The sequence below is a fragment of the Dermacentor albipictus genome, chromosome 9, assembly GCF_038994185.2.
Source record: "Dermacentor albipictus isolate Rhodes 1998 colony chromosome 9, USDA_Dalb.pri_finalv2, whole genome shotgun sequence".
Lineage (NCBI taxonomy): Eukaryota > Metazoa > Arthropoda > Arachnida > Ixodida > Ixodidae > Dermacentor > Dermacentor albipictus.
The window spans coordinates 39,889,318-39,906,362 of NC_091829.1; the positions used below are offsets into that span (position 1 = coordinate 39,889,318).

General features: G+C 43.9%; 1 protein-coding gene and 1 long non-coding RNA gene across 5 annotated transcripts in view; one reads left to right on the forward strand and one right to left on the reverse strand.

Moving 5' to 3' along the window:
* The window catches only part of LOC135916520 (uncharacterized), a 42,512-nt gene extending 29,685 nt beyond the window's left edge, over window positions 1-12,827 (forward strand). For all 3 annotated transcript variants that reach the window (XR_010568962.1, XR_010568961.1, XR_010568963.1), the window contains 2 exons: window positions 6,607-6,682; window positions 12,520-12,827. This is a non-coding gene — a long non-coding RNA (uncharacterized lncRNA). The remainder of the gene's footprint in view (window positions 1-6,606; window positions 6,683-12,519) is intronic.
* A 2,472-nt stretch (window positions 12,828-15,299) lies between these two features.
* LOC135916514 (alpha-crystallin A chain-like) overlaps window positions 15,300-17,045 on the reverse strand; it is an 84,689-nt gene continuing 82,943 nt past the window's right edge. For both annotated transcript variants that reach the window (XR_010568952.1, XR_010568953.1), the window contains exon 2: window positions 15,300-15,610. The gene's annotated coding sequence lies outside the window, so the exon portion shown is untranslated. The remainder of the gene's footprint in view (window positions 15,611-17,045) is intronic.

Consider the following 17,045-nt stretch of genomic DNA (forward strand, 5'->3'; position numbering starts at 1 on the left):
GCACAATTTTTGGCACATACAAGTATATTCTTTTATGAAAAATACATATTTTACGTGTTTTGCGGGGCGTATATAGTGTTCAAGAATTATTTTTCAGCATCTTTAGCAATGGCAATGCAGTTCTTATTCATGTATTTGATCCCCATACAAATTGTTTAAGAGGAAGCTTTAGCTCGCGCCCAACTCCGACGCGCCCTCTTCAAGTCCATTAAATGTAAAGCGCAGAAACGCTTTTCTGGGATAACCCCCGGATTGCTTTTAATGAACTTTGTTGCATTTGAGAGCGAAAGCTAAATTCTAGTGTCTGTTGGAACGGAATTTCGATTTAGGACCTTAACATTGCTTAAAATATATTGAAAAACTCGAAAGTTAAAAAATAGAAGCACGACGTTTACAACCTAATAGCTCTGCATCAAGCACATATGTCGCTGTTCAGTAAAGGGTATCTATTATAACAGTCAAAGCGGACAAATTCGGTGTGTCAGTTCGTATCTTACGTGAATTGGTTACGTTGTGTAAAAGGATTCTGCAAAAGCCGTATTTCAATAATGCTAACTTTTTTGACATTCACGTGTAACATAGAAATTTTTTTCCGCTGTAGATGTACTATTAGGTGCAATTCACAGAATTGTGATATCATGTTTCATTGCTGAGTTCCACAGCTTTAAACTTGATAGTTTAGATTTCTGAAAATTTGTGATTTCGGTGAATCTTTAATAAGGAATTGACAACCAAAATGAAGAATTCGAAACCAACAGTCACTAGAATCTAATAAGTTTTTCTTATAAATGCAACAAACATCGTCAAATTTGGTGCACTGGTTGCCGAGAAAAACGAATTTTCCTTCTACATGTATTTAGATACGAGCACCCGAGCTCAAGCTTCCTTTTAAGAGGAGACCGAGCTAAGCGCATAGAACGTATTTGCCCGGGGCATTTTTTTTTCTTTTTGTTTTTGAAAGCTTGCTTTTATAGTAAGCTATTCGCGAGAAATGACACTGTCCCATAGAGAACGCGCATCTTTGCAGGAGTGACCGCTAGAGACGGTGTTTGTCGATGTCCCTATTTCTGGTATTCAGCTTCAATGGTACGGCAGGTGTGCCCTGCAGCCCTCCGACAGAGAAGTCCAAGTGAACATTCATATCTCGCGGGAGGCGAGAAACGAAACCAGCGTCGGAAAACTTTTTGCAACAGACGTCAGACGGCAGCACATTCGGGGCAGCTTCTGCTTTAAAAATCAAAAAGGCAGGTTGATGCAAAGACCGTGAAGTAGCAGTATACGGCGCCAAGTCGTAACTTGATTAATTGGAAACCTGCGACCCAACGAAGTTTTGCAGCATTTCAACGTTTTCAACATAATATGGCGCTTCACTGGAAGATTTTGTGAGCAAACAGTTCTAGCGAGAGACAAGTGAAACCTACATCATGGAGCCGTGGAATTGCCAGATAACGGAGGCTATTATAGCGTAATAGCATTTTTTAATATTCCCTTCTTACTTCACCATCACGTGGCAGAAGGTGATGATGACGCTTCTACTTTAAACATGCAGCTTGGTCTCCGTCTTCTGCTTCTTGCTCATTCATATGTCGGCTATTATCGCTTAATTTGTGTGTTATATAGTGTTCAAATATATCAAGGACCACGAACAAATTGCATTGATGCCTTCCATCGTCAAATATTGCCTCTTCAGTTAAGTCAGTCATATAATGTTACCATCCGCGAGTAAACAACATTTAGTGTTGCATTTCTTATTCCTCCTTCAGCACTTTCTTCTGCACTTTGTAAGGTGCCAAACAGTTCTTTCCCGTACTCCATATCACAAATCGTTTGCCGCACTGCCGAAGCCACGAGGCCTACGCAGGTAATATCCTTGCGCAGTATATATAGGCGTTATTACTGGTGTAGCTGGGGAGTAGCAGAAACGCCACGCCCCCCCCCCCTCCCCCCGCTCCCAAACACACACAGACACACACGGCTAATCCAGGCTGGTACGTAGAGTGAGGAAGCGAAACCACCTGAACCACCGACGGAGCATTTAAGCTTGCGTAAAGTGGGAGCACCTGCTCAACAATTTTTCTTTCCAGAAATGCACGTTAACTGAAACATGCAAAGAACTTGCACCTACATTACGAATTTAGATCATACTATGTGAATTTATATCACATAGTACACAGCATAATTTGCCACTTGTGAGAAAACGAGGCCTTCCAAACCACCCAGCGCAGCATCTTTAGAAATTACGAACGAAACAGAAATCGGCTTTCGTGAGTGAGCAGGGCCCAGTCATACAATCATACTAATAAACAATTCCTACTCGCGATTGCCTCATTAGCGGAAGCTGTGAAAAGGAGCCAATTGAAATAAACAAATTTGATGGCGTTTCAATTGCCCTTTGCTGCCGGGGAAAACAAATCAGCATTCATATCTGGTGGGAGCCGAGAAGCGAAATTAACGCCGGAACACCTTTCGGAACTTACGTCAGATGGCAGCACTTCCTGAGAAACATATGCGTGCAAAAAAAAATAATAAAGCACCTACAGAGGTGAATTAAAGCTTCTAAAATAGCAGTATCAGGGGCTAGGCCATAAACTGCATAATTGCGCACCGGTCACACAACGAAGCTTGCCAGCATTTCATCCATTTGAACGTAATGACACTCTACTGGAAGCTTTTAGAAGTAAACAATTACTTCCGAGACGAGCCTACAAGCGAAACCAATGTTGTGGCGTCATGGCAATGCCGAATCACGGAGGCTATGACAAACGTGAAAACGTTATTTTCCTATATAGAAGTCAGGTGGCAGCACTACTTGGACCGCTCCTCTTTGCAAGAGGCGCGCAAAGTCAAACGGACAGCTGATCGGGCTAGAGCTGCTAGCGTGTGCGGCTTTCATTAAAATGCGTCGCGATTCTGCATCTACTGACGCTTTCTTGTGGGATGACTAATCAGGCCGGCGTTTACCGGTCCACCGGGTATATGCCGTACGCATTACATGGCCTCCACAGCTCCAATATTTAATCTTAATGTCAAATAGAATATCGGGTTTTCCCGTTTGTTCTCCAATCCACATATCCTCTTCTCTTACCGTTGCACGCAAAATCACTCTTTCAGTCCCTATTTAAGTGATCAGTATGTATATGCAACTTACTCCTTTGCTACCGCAGTTGAGCTTCTTGTACGTGCTCATATTTGCGCTGCGAGCATTAAAGCTCTAAAATTTAGCTGCGCCCATGTGCTGCGTTAACAATAATTTTTTTCTGCAGAGGAAAATGGAAAGGCGGCTAACTGCTTGCATAAGGCATTTTGTTTATTACATAGGCAGTTGTACATCTAGTGGCTTGACAATCAAATTTGATTTAGGGCTTCATTAACACACTGCTCGTTTATGCATGTGCTCATTGAAATGTGTGCTCAAACTTACTTGTGAACGCAAACTTACTTGTGGTAGGAAAGGTTGCTGTTCCCTGGCTGTAGTCTGCTGTCGCAGAACTGGTAAGCGACAAGCCGTGCCATAACAATTGCTGGCTCGAGCTTCAGAAGAAGCGATGCGTCAACGTAAAATATAATAATCGAAGCATACTCGTAAGAGGCTACGGGGATTTCTGCTAGCACTGCTGGAGATGTGCTAGAAGACTTAAAGCAATTGTGAGAGCCGACGAAGCCTTTCGAAAGAGCGAGAGACTTCGCAAGTGCCTACTGTCTGCGAGAAAAGTATCGAGTTCGCAGCGAGCAGGCGTCGTATAGCAGACGACACTTTTAGCATTTCTCTCCAAAGGCGCAACACCTTTCTCAGAAAAGAAAATGTCCACATCCATAAGTATTTGATGAGTATTTTTGTATAAGTCCATGCACGGTTGTTATTGCTTTCGTAAAAATAAATAATTAATTATTGACTGACATTTAATCGGGAACAGAATAGCAGTACAATGCGTACCTCGGTGTGCCCTGGTGGTAAACCGTGCTTCGATCTCAAAGTTATACAAATTTTATGGAATGTCTTGTGCGTTATATAAAACTCTTCAAAGTAAAATTAGATTTTACGCCAAAATGTTTTAATATAGCTTTGTTGACGGCGCTGAAAGCAAGCGCCACTAGTCTAAAGATCGAAGGCAATCCAAAGCCTGTATTTGCCATCATCTCCATAAAGGTTGAGGAAACGCTCAAGACAACCCCCGTAAACACTAGCGCCCCATTTTCCTCTAGGGTATTTATTACTCTATGAGCAGTGCCTCCAAGACCGTTTCTAAAAACAAAAGGCGCGTAAACTCAAACATGCAGCTTCCTTTGTTGTGCTTGTGCTTCTAGTTTCTAATTCTTATGTCGGCTATTCTCACTTATTTTGTCCGCTGTTTTGTGCTCGAGTGCATCAAAGACAGAGAACGAATGCATAGGCGGAAAGTTTTCATGGGGCGGTGGAGCATTTAGGAGAGGGGGGGATGCATCAGTTTCTTCATCAAAACTTTCGGTCCAACGAAAAATCAGGTCTGGCAGGAGGAACTGCAAAGCGACACCTGCGTCGTGGCGCATATGGCAGTGCCAGATGACACAGGCTATAATAGCGACAAAACATTTTTTTTTGTATTTCATGTCACGTACAGAACCTCCTAGTACAATATGCGTGTAAATTCAAACGTGCAGTTAGTGCTGCTAGTTTCTTACTCTTTTGGCGGCTATCCTCGCTTATTCTGCACGTTACTGCAAGCTCAAATACATCAAAGACACTGAACGAATGTAATTAATTGCTTCCGTCGTCAACACTTCTTCTAAGTAAAGTAAAATTTTCTAATATTGCATTTATTTCTCATTCGCTATACTCTCTTCTGCAACTTGTAACGTGCACAATAGCTCTTGCATTTACCGTATCTCACAATAAGTTGTTTGCAGCCCAGCCGTAGGCACGATCGAGCCCTGCACAGGTAAAGAGGTAAACTACACAGTACCGTAATATTGGTCCGGGCGTAATCAGTGGCGTAGCAGGAGGATGGGAAACCGGTCACTTCCCTACCCCCACTCCCTACACCCAAAATTTATTCGTTGGTATGCGGACTTCCCAGCCATCCTCCCCCTTCGCTCCCCTCGCCGCACCCAGTCAAGTGGGTGCCGCCACCGAAAGGAATTCTTGGCTCCGCCGCTGCCCCTACCCGTAATCCTGAGAGTTAACAGAACACGTAGTTATGAAGCGAAACCAGCGGCAGAGCATTTCAACTCGCCTTTTGTGGCAGCACATAGATGCCAACTTTTTTTTCAAGAAAGGCACGTTAACTGAAACGTGCAAGGAACTACATAGTGCCAACGTCAGGAATTTGGCAGCGCCAGCTCGTAAACAACATAGTTTAACACCTGTAAAAAAAAACGAGGCCTTCCAAACCGCCGAGCCCAACGTATTTAGAAAAGAGAAGGGAATTGGCTTCCATGAGTTAGCAGGACCATGTCATCAAAGATTACTAATGATACACTTATACGGGACCTTTTCGGACGCGATTGTGTAATATGCGCAAGCTGCAGTGGGGAGACATTGGAAAGCATGGCGTTAGAAATTGCCGTTTGTGGCCGGGGAACCAAGTGAGCATTCATATCTGGCGGGAGCTGACAAGCGAAATGAGCGCCCGAACAGTTTTTATAACTTACGTCAGATGGCAGCACCTCCTGGGCGGCTTTCGCTTGGAAAAAAAATAATAAAAAAGTAAGTTGGCGCGAAATTGATGCATCAGGCGCCAGGTCGGAAACTGCATAATTGCAGACTGCACTGCTACTTGCATAACTGCACACCAATTGCACACCTGTGACACAACGAAGTTTGCCAGCATTTCAATGTAATGACGCATTACTGGAAGCTTTCGGGAGCAACGAAGCCCAAGCGAACGATCAGTTCTAACGAAAGCAGCCTGCAAGGGAAAGAAATACCGTTGGCCTGTGACAATGCCAAATCACGGAGGCTATAACAAACATGAAAACATTATTTTCCTAAACTTACGTCAGGCGGCAGCACCACATGGAACGCTTCTCTTTGCAAAAGGCGCGTAAAGTCAAACGGGAAGCTTATCGGGCTAGAACTGCTAGCTTGTGGGGCTTTCATTAAAATGCATAGCGATATATTCTGTATCTACTGAAGCTATCTAGCGGGATGACTAATCGGGCCGGCGTTTACAGGTTCACCAGTTACATGCCTTACACATTACATGGTCTGCACAGCTCCATTATTTTCTAATATTGCGTTTCCCCGTTTGCTCTCTGATCCACACTGCTCTCTTCTATTACCGTACGCACGTAAAATATTTCGTTCAGTCGCTCTTTGCGTGGGCAGTATGTAGATGCAACTTACTGCTTTGCTACAGCAGTTTTTCTTCTTGTACATCTTATATTTGCACTGCGAGCCTTAAACGTTTAGAGGTTAGCTGCACACATGTGCTGGGTTTTAATAATTAGCCTACCAGAAGCTTCTTCTACTATACTGATTGAGAGTGCAATAGAAAGACGGCTGACTGCTTGCATAAGGTATATTGTTTACTACATAGACAGTTGTTATTCTAGTGGCTTGCCAATCAAATTTGACTGCGGGCTTCATTACACATTGATTGTTTATGTGGTCATCGAAATGTGTTTCAGGACATTTGAGAACGCAAACTTACTTGTGGCAGAAAAGGTTGCTGCTTCCTGGCTGTAGTCTGCGGTCGCAAAACGGGTAAGCCACGCCATAATGGCTCGCGCTTCAGAAGAAGCGATACGTCAACGTAGGATGTAATTAAGCATACTCGTAAGAGGCCACAAGCGTCCCATCTAGCACTGCAGAAGATGTGCTTGAAGTACTTGAAGACTTTAAGCAATCGTGAGAGCCGACGAAGGAGCGAGAGATTTCGCAAGTGCCTACCGTCTGCGAGAAAAATCTGGCGTTCGCAACGAGCAAGCATTGTAGCAGACGACACTTTTAGCATTTCTCTCAAAGGCGCAACACTTTTCTCAGAAAAGAAAATGTTCACTTCCATAAGTATTTGATGATTATTTTTGTACAAGTTCATGTACGGTTCTTATTGCTTTCGTAAAAATAAATAATTAATTATTGCCTGACATTTAATCAGGAACGGAATAGTAGTACAAAGCGTACCTCGGTGTGCCCTGGTGGTAAACCGTGCTTCGATCTCAAAGTTGTACAAATTTTATGGAATGTCCTGTGCGTTATATAAAACTCTTCAAAGTAAAATTAGATTTTTACGTGAAAAATGTTTTAATATAGCTTTGTTGACGGCGCTGAAAGCAAGCGCCACTAGTCTAAAGATCGAAGGCAATCCAAAGCCTGTATTTGCCATCATCTCCATAATGGTTGAGGAAACGCACAAGGCAAACCCCGAAGACACTAGCTCCCCGTTTCCCTCTAGGGTATTTATTACTCTATGAGCAGCGCCTCCAGGACCGCTTCTAAATACAAAAGGCGCGTAAACTCAAACATGCAACTTCCTTTGTTGTGCTTGTGTGCTTCTAGTTTCTAATTCTGATGTCGGCTATGCTCACTTATTTTGTCCGCTATATTGGGCTCGAGTGCATCAAAGACAGAGAACGAATGAATAGGCGGAAAGTTTTCATGGGGCGGTGGAGCAGTTGACGGGGGGGGGGGGGGGGTGTTGCATTAGTTTCTTCATCAAAACTTTCGATCCAACGAAAACTCAGGTCTGGCAGGAGGAACTGCAAAGCGAAACCTGCGTCGTGGCGCATATGGCAGTGCCAGATCACACAGGCTATAATAGCGACAAAACATTCTTTTTTTGTATTTCATGTCACGCACAGAACCTCCTAGTTCACTTCTCATTACAAAATGCGTGTAAATTCAAACGTGCAGTTAGTGCTGCTAGTTTCTGACTCTTTTTGCGGCTATACTTGCTCATTCGACGTTACTGCAAGCTCAAATACATCAAAGACACTGAACGAATGTAATTAATTGCTTCCGTCGTCAACACTTCTTTTAAATGTGTGCATTGAATGTTCACAAGTAAACAAATCATAATATTTCATTTATTTCTCATTCGCTATACTCTCTTCTGTAATTTGTAACGTGCTAAATAGCTCTTGCATTTACCGTATCTCCCAATTCGTTTGCAGCCCAGCCATAGGCACGAACCCTGCACAGGTAAAGAGGTACACTACACAGTACCGGAATATAGGTCCGGGCGTAATCAGTGGCGTAGCAGGAGGATGGGAAACCGGCCACGTCCCTATACCCCCCTCTCTAGACCCGAAATTTCTTCGTCAGTATGCGAAGTTCCCAGCCATCCTCCCCCTCTCCGCACTGAGTCACGTGGGTGCTGCCCCAACACCCTCTAGAGAACTTAAGGCCTTCTGGCTGACCCTCTCCCCTTGAGCGACGTCACGCACAAGAGGCCAACATAGAAGTTCCGTGCAGCGTGCTACGAAGCTACGAGCGGCGCACCAGTTTTGAAAATGAAGCGCGGAAGATATACAATGGTTAACGCCGGCTATTCGAAGAAGACCGAGGGGACGAAAGCGGCGACAACAATTCAATTAGTTCCAGGAGCCCTGCCGCTCCTTGAATAGCTTCGGGGTTAAACAAGTCCCGGCATGCTTCCGAATGCACATTTTTTTCTAGACGTGACCAGTGCATGTAGTCTCAACACTTGTGCTGTCCTTGCGATTGTGTGTACAGCGAGTCTTCATTGCCCCGGAATGTGGAGTGCCATGCCAAGATATGCCTAATAACTGCTGCGTGCTCAATAGCCGGAGCAATTACATGTACAAATCAAGGCAGAAAAATAATGTCTTCAAGTTTTGGCAAGATGAAGAAGCCCAGAGTGCCTGGATTAGGGCGCTACCACGTGCAGACTTCATTGTATTAGCGCACTCCAGGGTTAGATGTTCAGAACTTCTTTAAATAGTTACTTTTGAAAAATACGGAAAGGTTAATTGCTTAATTACAGCAAGTGCATTTACAGAAAGTGATGATTTCTCAGAGTTCGACGCCTGCGAGGATAGACAAATCTAAATTTGTGTTAAGGCACCTTTTGTAGTGTAGCACGAATATTTTATAGAAGAACTACTGCTGCAAGATGAATGACAAAATATTGGATGCCAATACTAAGGCAAGGAAGAGAAAAGCTGAAACTGCGCAATAAGGCAGCTGTTTTCGTGTAAATAGCTGCACAATGTTTTATATCCCATTTCTAAACTCATTTGAGTTGTAAATTGGTGGACTGCGGTAATTAGTGCGTCGAAAGCGAAATCATTCGTTTTACCATAATCTAGATTGTAATAAATACATGTGTCCCAAATAAAACCGTTCATACGCAATTGTGAAGCTAATCGAGTGCATTACATTCGTCATTGCCGTTCCGTAAAAACCACAAGTACAAAATACGGAAAGAGAGGTTTTTATAAATTCAATTTACTTGAAGTAATAGGTATGAAGTATGGGGTATAATAAATAATATTTCACAAAAAACGTACATTACAAAGATGACAAAGCGCGACGCTATAAAAGCTTCTGGCATCAATACATGCACAAGCTTTACAAAGCTGTTTTGTATCTGTGCCTCTAAATAAATGCTTTGTAAGGTGCCTGCTGCTCATTCCGCAGTTTCGACTGAAGAAAACGTGTGGAGTGGTCAATAAAAGCATACGGCTGCTAGGTCAAGCAAGCCGCGATCCCTTCACTGAACCCGTATCCCCGAGCGTGCCGATGGCCTCTTGCCCGTGACGTCACTCGCCGAGCACTCCGGCCTTCTAGTCTAGGAGGTGATGGCTGCCCCCGAAAGAAATTCGTGGCCCCTACATATTATCCTGGGAGTTTAGGCACAGTCAAGGTAGAGAACACGTACAGTCACGAAGCCAAACCAGCGACAGAGCATTTCAACTCGCCTTTTGTGGCAGCACATAGCTGTCAACTTTTCTTTCACGAAAGGCACGTTAACTGAGACGTGCAAGGAACTACATAGTGCCAACGTCACGAATGTGGCAGCGCCAGCTCGTAAGCAGCATAGTTTAACACCTGTAAAAAAAACGAGGCCTTTCAAATCGCCGAGCCCAACATATTTAGAAAAGAGACGGGAATCGGCTTTCATGAGTTTGCAGGACCATGTCATGAAAGATTACTAATGATCCACTTATACGGGACCTTTCCGAACGCGATTGTCTAATGTGCGCAAGCTGCAGTGGGGAGCCATTGGAAAGCGAACAATTAGATGGCGTTAGAAATCGCCGTTTGTGGCCGGGGGACGAAGTGAGCATTCATAACTGGCGGGAGCTGAGAAACAAAATGAGCGCCCGAACACTTTTTATAAGTTACGTCAGATGGCAGCACCTCCTTGGCTGCTGTTTATGGAAAAAATAAATAAGTAAAAAAAGTAAGTTGACGCGAACTGGATGTTCGGGCGTCAGGTCGAAAACTGCATAATTGCACATCTGTGACAGAATGTAGTTTGCCATCACTTCAACCATTTCAATGTAATGACGCAATACTGGAAGCTTTCGGAAGCAACGAAGCCCAAAGGAATGATCCATTCTAATGAAAGGGAGCCAATCACGGAGGCCAAAGCCGTGGCCAAATCACGGAGGCTATAACAAACGTGAGAAAATTATTTTCATAAATTTACGTCAGGCGGCAGCACCACCTGGACCTCTTCTCTTTGCAGAAGGCGCGTAAAGTCAAACAGGCGGCTGATCAGGCTAGAGCTGCTAGCTTGTGGGGCTTTCATTAAAATGCGTCGCATTTCTGCATCGACTGACGCTATCTTGCGGGATGACTAATCGGGCCGGCGTTTACAGGTCCACCAGTTATATGCCTTACGCATTACATGGCCCGCACAGCTCCATTATTTTCTCTTAATGTCGAATAGACTATTGGGTTTCCCCGTTTGCTCTCTGATCCACACTGCTCTCTCCTCCTACCGTACGCACGTAAAACATTTTGTTCAGTCACTCTTTGCGTGGTCAGTATGTAGATGCAACTTACTGCTTTGCTACAGCAGTTTATCTTCTTGTACATGCTTATATTTGCACTTCGAGCCTTAAACATTTAAAGTTTAGCTGCGCACATGTACTGGGTTTTTAATAACCTACCAGAAACTTTTTTCTACTAAAGTGATTGAGAGTGGAATGGACAGACGGCTCACTGCTTGCATAAGATATTTTGTTTACTACGCAGTCAGTTGTAATTCTAGTGGCTTGACAATCACATTTGACTGAGGGCATTACACATTGCTCGTTTATGTTCTCATCGAAATGTGTGTTTCAGGACATTGGAGAACGTAATTAAACTTACTTGTGGTAGGAAAGGTTGCTGCTTCCTGGCTGTAGTCTGCGATCGCAAAACGGGTAAGCCACGCCATAGCAGCTCCTGGCTCGCGCGTCAGAAGAAGCGATACGTCAACATAGGATGTAATTAAGCATACTCGTAAGAGGCCACAAGCGTCCCATCTAGCACTGCAGCAGATGTGCTTGAAGTACTTGAAAACTTTAAGCAATCGTGAGAGCCGACGAAGCCTCTCGAAAGAGCGAGGGATTTCGCAAGTGCCTACCGTCTGCGAGAAAAATATCGCGTTCGTTGTAGCAGACGACGCTTTAGCATTTCTCTCAAAGGCGCAACACTTTTCTCGGAATACAAAATTTTCACTTCCATAAATATTTGGTGAGTATTTTGGTATAACTATACATGCACGTTTGTTATTGCTTTTGAAAAAATAAATAAATAATTATGCACTGCTGCTAAATTCGGAGCAGAATTGAAGAACAATGCATACCCTGGTGTGCTCCGGCGGTAAACCATTTCAACCTTAAAGTCATGCAACCTATTGTAGTACATTTTATACAATACTGCTTGAGAAAATGCGCTTTTACGCGGAAATATTTTAATTTATCTTTGTTTACTGCGCCGAAAGGAAACCGCCGAAAGCAAACGCCACTAGTCAGAAGATCGAAGGCAATCCGAAGTCTGCACTTGCCAACATTCCCACCTCGTAGTGTGAACTCCTTGGATGTGTTTGCTTGATCGTGTGTTTTAGGTTTCCTGTAATGAAATGTGACGTTATTCGCGTGCACAAAAGTGCCAGAAGGTAGCTTGCGTCTCGCCGCAAGCGCACTGTATGCGTGGCGCACCAGCCAAATGCGGACCAACGATTTTCATGCCGTGGAGTGCGTTCCCCTTGTCTCTGGTTGTGGAAAGTTTGGTGAACGTCGCAAAGAAATGCGTATTATTAGCGTGCCTCAGCTCGTCCACCACTCAACGCCGTTTCTGCTGGAAGTAACATCGTCGACGCAGCACTGGCAATTTGGAGACCGCCTTTCGACCTCGTCGTACTGTTAAAAATGTAAGCAATCGTGCTTGCTGAAAGCACGCACGTGCGCGCGTGTTGTGCGTGCTTCTCGTGTGTGCATAGAGTGCCTTGCAAACATAGGAAGTAGAACACCCACGGCAACAGTGAAACCTGTGCCGATGCTTGCGTACAGATTTCTTTTCAAGACATTATGGCAGGATCTTCATTACACCTTCTGAAAGTTAATTTCACTTGTATTTTGCAGGCTCCACTGTCGCCGACTACCAGGCGGAACCAATGAGGCTAAAAACTAGCCTTTCTTTGCTGCTTTCCCAGGAAGTGGAATAACGGTCAATCATGTCAGAATGAACTTGCAGCATGTGAGCAGTAATCAAACCTCTATAGAGGTCATGCTGCTGGTGGAAGCTGGAATGCTAAGGCAAACCACAATATTTATTTGTTTACTCATTCATGTATTTATATCTCGTGAATACTTTACAGGCTCTCAGGAAGAAGTTGCGTAAAATGGAGAAGTATTGTTAAGTCAAAGTAAACATTTTATTCAAAAAATCATCATTTGCATGGCACAGAAGCATGATGAAAGATTTTTTATGTAGATAACTGACTGATCTCCACTATAGTTTTGCTTGATGCCACATCGCCGCTACCTACAGCGGATGCAAGTGAAGTCACCAGAAGTTAGGAGACGCCAGCCAGTTTGTCGAAGGAGGAGGTGTCTGCTGCTTTACGCTTTGAGGGGGTTAAAGCTAACCATGCTCTTGACTGCCATAGCCAGTTTACAGTAAACTGTGTTATAACTCCTGACTGATGTCCTTTCTCTAACACATAGCAAAAATGCAGTGGTGAATAACGAAAAGTTTGGCTAAGTAAACTCGTGGATTTATTTCAGTTCATGTGGTAACTCTATCAGTTGTGCAAGGAAGTAGTACAAAGGATATAGGTTAATGCAGGAAACATCTTCTTTATTATACAAGAAAAAAATGCTGGCAGCTTTCTTTGTGCACCAACTTAATACCGACTACTGGTTCTTGGTAAAAAGAAAGAGCTTGGTCAGCCGTTCTTGAACGTTGAATCTGGACAGTTTCTCAGTCGTATTCTCTGCCATGTAGTGCATCCGTACCTTTACATAGCATACAGTAACACACTTCACAAGGCGCACAAAGTGGTTTGAGTCTGCTGCTGACTCGAGCATGTGTTCGTGGAGTTCTGAGCAGAGTTTCTCAAGCTGTCCTGAAAGATGACTCATTACATTCACTGTAACGACTGCAGAAATGTATCTGTTTTTAGGAAGCTTTTTCCCAACCAGCTTTTCTTTGTCGAATTCCCTTCTCTGTGAGCTGACACCTGTAAGAAGTGGATTACAACGGCTTCATGAGACCAAGATTGTTTTTTCTGTTCAAAAGTGCTATTGAGCACGTTTCTGAAACTAGCGAGCTGGCATGGCGAGTAAGTTATTTTTCACTGTACCATTCAACATACCAAGCCAGCACTATAGCCAGTAGTATTGGCCACATATATAGATGAAGATGGAAGACATTCCGTTCACTTTCCTTTGAAAAGTCGACGATTTCTAGGGAATCATTGGTGCCATTTGTTTTCTCTGTTGTGACATCAAGTTCATCTGGAGCACTGATCTGACTGCTTATATATGAAATTCGTGAGTCATCAAGGCATGCGCAATTCCCTCAACCACCCTTTACATGATTATGTACAACAAAGCACTTACAGGCTGCTACAAAATGTGATACTGTGGGGTTGTTGAAGCCCCCTTTGGAATGCATAGCATTAAAAAAGAGTTTAATGTGATCTTGAGAGAGCTTGTATATATGTACAATAGCACAAGGGCGGAGCTTCTCCAAGGAGGAGTGAACGTGCAAGACGCGTGGTACTCTCAGTGGTCGCTAGGAATCCAAGGAAAGCGATTTTCCTATTTGTCTCGCAAATAAGTTTTCCTAATGCGTCAGTAAGGCCACTGATGTAGTCTTTAGCCTTCTCAAACCAGTTTGTATGCCTTTACTGCCAGGGCGGAGCAGTGCTTTGAACCCCTTAGAAATATGCTTGCGAGAGTTAAGACATTCGAACAGCCGATCAAATAATCTGATAAAAATTGCTGTCGCTTCTGATCCTCTGAACTGAAAAAGCTAAAGGTCTTCACGGCAGAAATCAATAGCATCGGCAACGCTGGATTTGGGCAGCAAGGTTCACCTCCATTTTTTGCTTCTGCCAGTCTATATAAACAGCAGGCAGCTTTGTTAGGAACACGAAGGGCTTCCATCCCATGCAGCTTATGCAAAAGGCAAATCTAATTCCATGCTATTAGTGACCCAGATGTCTCTTTCAGGCATTTAAGTGCGACCAGATGTTTTGTACCGATTTCATAATGTGGCAGGCATCGAGCAAGTGGTGCACATTTCCTAAGTAGCTGGATGTGGAAATGACAGGTTTTTCGCACAGCCATTTTAAATCGATGTGCCCAATTCTGCAAACATGGCAAAATTACTTCGCAGTCCATCACATAGTGATGCTGCACACACTCCTGCATCGTGCAGCTTGTTCAGGCAAAGCTTCACAATGTTAGCACGTTCTTTCCCAGAAAGGCTATCAATCAGAAAATAGCTGCAAGGAATTTTCCAGTGGGAGTCAAGGGATACAACCATGAAGACAATGGCTCCTGTTGCTACATTGTTGCTGTCATCATCCATGTTGGTCTTTATGTTGAGATATCCCCAGAAAGTTTTGCCGTCCCATTCAACCTGCTTCCTTATGGCCATCTCATCAACAAAAAGGCTGCAAGGAAGTTCCTTGCCTTGTAACCTAGCTTCTTTAGACTTTGCTTCAATGGCATCCATTGCTTCTCCTGTAAAAACTAGGATCACTGTTTAGGGCACTGTGCCACTTTGTTAATGTTGATTTATGAGGCAACGAGCAACCAAAAGTTTCTCTAATGTAGGCATAGGCTTTGCCTGAAATAGAATTATAGTCTCAGGGTGAACATTTGCAGTACTGTGGAAAACTTCTCTCTGCTCAACTTCTCAGACCCACTGGGTCCAGTTGGTGTTTTATTCAGTAAAGTCTTCGTGACTTCTAGAGGAACAGCTGCGAAGCACTTTTCAAGCATAACAGAAGCGTCCTCAGAAAAAAAGTTCGAAAGAAAGAAGAAACAACAGGTTGTTGATAATCTCGTTGAATGTTTGCACTTTAACTTTGCGACCACGCTGTCATTGATGGCTGAACTTCAGTCTTTTTCTCTCAGTGGCTGCTTATGCTGAAGAACAATCTCGCTTCCTCTGCAGTGTGTGTGGTGTCTCCATGAAAGCATAGCTGTGTTCAGGAACCTGAAAGCAAATGACATGGTACATCAACCAGTTAATAAATGTTTCAACAATAATAAAGTTTTGATGCAAATGCTTCTGAATTTATAAGCAATAAGCACAACTGTGCCAAGAAATAAATGCTAGCATGAGCCAACAAATTGATTAGTAATAGTATACTAATATATCAAAGAACTAATTTATGGCTCAGTTGGTGCCTGGCATGCAGCACTTAAAAGAATGTAGTGCAAATGTATAGGTGGATAATGTAATGTCTGCTCCTGGCATGGGAGTTATCTCTGTTCAAGATAAGAAAACTAGCCTCAGATAAAACTCAAAGGAATGTTTATTTCGCTCTCCGTCAAGCCCCGCGCTACCTGTCGCCCTCCTCTTTCCAGCCCAGTTGTTGCCCCGGGATTCTTCTGTAATGTGCGTAGGGGGCGCTGCTTGTATGTTGGCTTTTCTTGGCAATGCTACATCCCCTCAGGCTTTTATTCAGTCTGCACTTGGCCGATGATGAAATCTGAAAAAACCTTTGGCTGGGTCTTGCGGGCTTGACGGTCTGGGCTTCGTCGGGCATTCGGTTGAGATGGTTCGTTGTTTCCAAGTGAAAAGGATATTGACCCTATGTTATCACCCTGGGAGTGTCACTCTGTGTGTCGCCCTGTATCACCTGTCGGAGTGATGCAGTCATCCCAGTCTTCGAGTGCTGCACTATGTTGCTGACCTACTTTGATACGTTTGAAGAACGACGCAATTCTTAAAGCTCTCCTGCCATCTCGCTCAGCAGTTACAGCTGTCCCTTTAATTCTTGTCACCCTGTAGGGGACAGGCTCGTAGGCCGTCTCATGGAAGAGAGGCGAGTGTAGCTTAAGGAGTACTGCATCTCGCATTTGAATTGTGTGTGGCACCACGTTTTTTCTGTCATTAGTGTAGTCCTTCATTTGTTGCTTTAGGTCTGTTTCTGCCAGCTTCGCATGCATGCGCTTCTCAGGAACTTCCGGAAGCTTTGTTTTGATCTTTCATCCAAACAGCAGTTCAGCAGGCGTGAAACCGGTTGTTGAGTGAGGTGTCGCCCTGTAGTTTAGAAGGAATTCATTTAGCTCCGCTTGCCAGTCTCTCTGCTCAGCACCAGCACTCTTCACCAGCGTTTTAACATTTCTCATGAATCTTCCGACCTCTCCATTGGCTTTAGGCCGCAGAGGAGTGACGCGATGATGGTGAATTTCACAAGATTTCATGTACTCTGCAAACTCCTTCCTGAAGAAGGGAGGTCCATTGTCTGTCTTTAGTGTCTGTGGCATTCCGTGCACTGTGAACATTTTGCTTAGTTTCTCTGTCACAGATTTTGAACTTAGCAAGGAGAGTGCTGCTGTCAGAGGAGAATGTGAGTGCTCGTTGACAACCACTAGAATGTACTTGTTGCCAGGTAGGGGGCCGGCAAAGTCTGCTGCCACAG